Source organism: Anolis carolinensis, unplaced genomic scaffold (genome assembly GCF_035594765.1).
Source record: "Anolis carolinensis isolate JA03-04 unplaced genomic scaffold, rAnoCar3.1.pri scaffold_7, whole genome shotgun sequence".
Classification (NCBI taxonomy): domain Eukaryota; kingdom Metazoa; phylum Chordata; class Lepidosauria; order Squamata; family Dactyloidae; genus Anolis; species Anolis carolinensis.
The window spans coordinates 38,165,692-38,170,037 of NW_026943818.1; the positions used below are offsets into that span (position 1 = coordinate 38,165,692).

Genomic DNA, 4,346 nt, shown 5'->3' on the forward strand with positions numbered 1-4,346 from the left:
CTCCTCCAGAGGATTTTCTGGACACATTTGCTTGCCCTCTCCCCAATCCCTATCCCTACTTTTTCTCCTCACCCTGAGTCCTACACTGATCCAGGACTCCCAAATTGGCCTTCCAAGGGAACCCTTACTTCAGGGATCCCCCCCCCCCAAGAAATTCCCCTCCAGAGAGTTCAGCCCAGTCTAACGTGAAGGAGGGCTCCCAGCCCCCTCCCCTCTCACCCCGAAACACACCTGATCCAAAACACTGTTCCTCTTCTCAAGTCACACTCTCTCAGCCCCCATCCCAGCCGTTCCTTTGAAGCCTGATGCCCCCCCCCCCAAATTGTATCTGCCCCTGCCACTCAACTCCTGCCACATTCTGAGTTTTCCTCAGATGGGAAGAATCGCCCCACCATCCCCCTCCTTCTCTTGCCCCCACCAGGCTCTCTCTCTCTCTCTCTCTCTCTCTCTGCGCTCATTCCTCTCTTGGAGAGAGAGGAGAAGGAGGGGCCGCGGGGAGATTGTGCAAAGAGGACACTTTTTTCCTCTTCCTGTTTTTGGAGGGGCAAAGGGGGGAGAAGATTCAGTCCTGAAGCCTGCCACCAAGATCTATAGTTCTCCAAGGATTGCTTCCTTCTTTCAAATCAAATCTTCTCCAACTTGATATTCTGCCTTGCCTACCCTCAAATTGTACCCTTTTTTTCTTTTCTCTCTCTCTCTCTTCCCCGGCCTGAGTGAAAATCTCTCTCTCTCCCTCAAATCTCAAATCCATTTCTCCTCTCCTTCCTCTCTTCTCACCTTTTAAAATCCCTTATTTCCCTTTGTTCCCATTTTCTACACACTATCCCTAAGATTTTACCTCAGTGTTGTCTTATATTTCCTTTGGTCCTTACAAAAGGGGGGAGGGGGGCCATTCCTTTAGCCGCTTCTGTTTCTTAATTTCCCCTTTTCTTTCTCTCCCATCTGGGAAGCATGGCAAAGGATTTGGGTGGGGGAGGGGGACTCCCAGAAAAGTGTTGGTTAAATTTTGTGTGTTTATGTAATGTGTGGGCTGTAAACTCTTCTCTACTCATCCCTTTGCCTTAAAAGCCACCAGTGATATATAGTTTTCTGGGAAGGAGGGCTGGAATGGACTAGCTTAGTGCTATGCTCTCTCTCTCTCTCTCCCTTTTCTTCTGTGCCATCTCACCTCCCTATTTTCAAAGGTTCAAGCCCTAATATTTTGTGAGACCCCCCCCCCCCAGAGAAAACCTGCTGCTTCTGTGGTTTTAACTTTTTCTTGTCTCTCTCTCCTCAAGCCTCCCTTATCTTAGAGAGAAAAGGGGGGGGGATGGAAGAATTGATGTATTTTTCTATATGTGAGTTTTTTTTTCTCTCTCTCTCTCTCTTCCACTTCATGTTTTCCTAGGCCAAAATGCACTTCAACATTCTCCTTTTTCAAAGTTCCCCCCCCCCCTTCCTTCCCAGCATCCCCATTTCTCCTTATAAAACATTCAGTCAAAATCCTGGTTTACTTTTATAGTAAAGGCACTCTTTCACTCTCCACAGTTCCCCAACAATCTCCTTTCTTCCTTTCGGGTCCTTCTCCCTCCCTTTCCCTGAGTGCATGCGTGTGAATGTTTTAAAAATCCCTCTAACTGCCTTTAATTATGAGGGGGGGCAGTACAGAGTCCAGGGGACCTTCCAGGCACAGCTGAAGAGATCCAGAGGACCGGACCCAACCACCTGACTGAGGACATCAGACCAGACTGCAAGACCCATAATCCATACCTGCCACCATGAACAGTTCTAAGACCTGGGTAGGGGCTCTCGGAGTGCGCTGTGGATTTCATGCAGCAGCTAGAACCCAGAGGCCATTGGAGATGGTCCTGTGAGGGTAAGCCCGGACCCCCAGTCACCCAGAAGAGACAGCCCCACCTGTGGCTGATCTGAGACCCCCACGGGGGAAGCAGCCCCGAAGCAGCCCCATCTGCCTGGCTCAGGGGCTAGAGACTAAGACACTGCTGAAAGGATTCTTGCTTTTATGGCCAGACCACCGTATGGTGCCCTCCAGCTGGCCTGGTTCTGCCCTGGCAAAGGGCTACTGAGTGCAGGTCTGCCTTTGACGCTGCCAAGGAGGCCCTCATGACATCACCAGGGGACAGAATTGGCCGCCATGGCAGGAGATGTCCCAGAAGAAGTGAACAGGATTTTACCAGTGACCACCATGAGGGAAGGATGTTCCACTTTCACCAGAGCTGTGCCAAAGAAGAACCCCAGGACTGCTGGAGCCCTCACAAGGTATGAGTGACTTCCCTGACTAACCCCACCAGGGGAGGGAGGGGAGCTTATAATCTGTCCTTAGTTTCCCTAGGCACTCTCTCCTTTCCGTCTCCTCTGTTGGAGTGCTGGACCTGCCTGCAGTCACCAGGAGGCGCCGTGCTGTGAGGCGCAGAAGCTGTGCCCAGTTGCCCCCAGCTGCCAACTACAAAGGGGGGCCCAAGCTGCAGCCAAGAAAAGGCAGCCAAATGGGAGTACTGCATCACAGCCTCCATCATCCCCAGCCCTCACCACCTCCACCTTCATGCTCCATTTCCCATGACTCCAGACCAAGGGACATCTGTTTCAACACCATGGGATCACCCACCACTGACTGAACCTCAGCTTTCACCTCTTCAAGCTCCTGCCCTCCAACAAAAAGGCACAATCTGATCTACCAAGGCAGAGGCCCTGCATGCAGTGAAATGTCGGGGCTTTGGGAAATGTTCATAGCCATTTCCAAGCCCCGAAGGGGGGAAAATGTGATCGAGGTGACCACCCTCCCCCCCCCCAGGACTTTGTAAAAGATAGTTCAAAAGTCAAGACTTTATGTTCTATATTTCATAATTTATAGTAGAAGGTGATTGAGACTTTTTACTGGAGTTTACTGTGGATTATCCCTGCACTCTGAGGCAAGAGATAACAACTTCATGAATTGTAAAATCATGCTGCTAAAACTCCACTTTTATGAATTTCCATATTGGGTTCCCCAGATGTTATGAACTTCGTTCTTATCAAATATTTTCAATTGTTTATACCATTCATGATTCCCCTTTATGCAATGTAACTCACTTTTATGAATTCTCCCTTATTTCCATGAAATCTATCTATCTGCCTATATGTATTTGTACTCTTTGGGATCCCCGGAAATTATGTATTTTTCCCAGCATGGTTTATATTCCAACTTTATTTTATTTTTCATTTTATTTCATATAATTGCCAAGTCATGAAATCAAATAGGAAATATTTTGAACTCAACCTGAACCCCAGAACCTATCCCATTTCCTATAACCCAGGCTTCCCTTCCAAAAGAAAAGGATAATCTTGCCACCGCTTAACCCAATCAAATTCAGATTGCATGGACAATATAGGGCTTGAGTCGCCGAATTCGGAGTATTGACCTAAAGGTGATTCGCCCCAAGGCAAACATTGTCATATTTCATCCAAAGGAAAAACCAGGACACCTCAGGAAGGCGCCCTGCGGAGCCTGTAAATATGGCTCATCACCACCCATCTTTGCTTCCACCTCTGACACCCCAAGGCATATCTGAAATCTGTATACGTGACAGAAACCCGGACACCCTTGATTGCTGCCATTAATCCCTTTAGAAATCGGTCTAGCAGGAATTAATCCGATATTTCCTGCCCTGTCACTTCATTGTTTCAATAACTCCCGCCTTCTCCTTCCTGATTGGCTCGAGTGGGGACAAAAAGCAGCTCCCTATTGGGCCAACAGAGCAAGGCGGGAAACGAAAGCCCGCCTCGTTCAACCTTCTAGCCTATCAGCGATCAGATTGGCGGGGGAGTGGGGTGGGAAATTCAAAGGGCAGTCAGACTGAAACTTTGTATAAATATGGCTTTATTTTGATTATGTGGTACCCTAGTAGACTGAATGATCACTACTAGAGTCCTTTTCAGCTGAATCGCTCAATAAAGACTCCTTGGCGGAATTTTCCTTCAACTTCGGCGGACCTTCTCATTTCGGCTTCAGGTTGTATTGCGGCTCATATTTTCCTATTGGCTCCGCCAAGGTCCGTTCTCTCAGGACCGGATCGGGTCTCTCCTTAAGGGCCCGATCCCCTAAAAACGCGGTCGCCAACATGAGGAAAAATGTAGAGTTTGGGGCTTAATAGTTTGAAGTGTGAGGAAAAATGTAGAGTTTGGGGCCTAATAGTTTAAAGTGTGAGGAAAAATATAGAGTTTGGGGCCTAATAGTTTTGAAGTGTGAGGAAAAATATAGAGTTTGGGGCCTAATAGTTTAAGTGTGAGGAAAAATGTAGAGTTTGGGGCCTAATAGTTTAAAGTGTGAGGAAAACTGTAGAGTTTGGGGCCTATAGTTTGAAGTGTGA

The 4,346-nt window shown here is 48.0% G+C and overlaps 1 protein-coding gene across 1 annotated transcript in view; it reads right to left on the reverse strand.

Annotated features, from left to right (window-relative positions):
* Positions 1-4,346, reverse strand: part of LOC134293260 (uncharacterized) — a 33,325-nt gene that overhangs the window by 6,516 nt on the left and 22,463 nt on the right. The gene's annotated exons all lie outside the window — the stretch shown is intronic.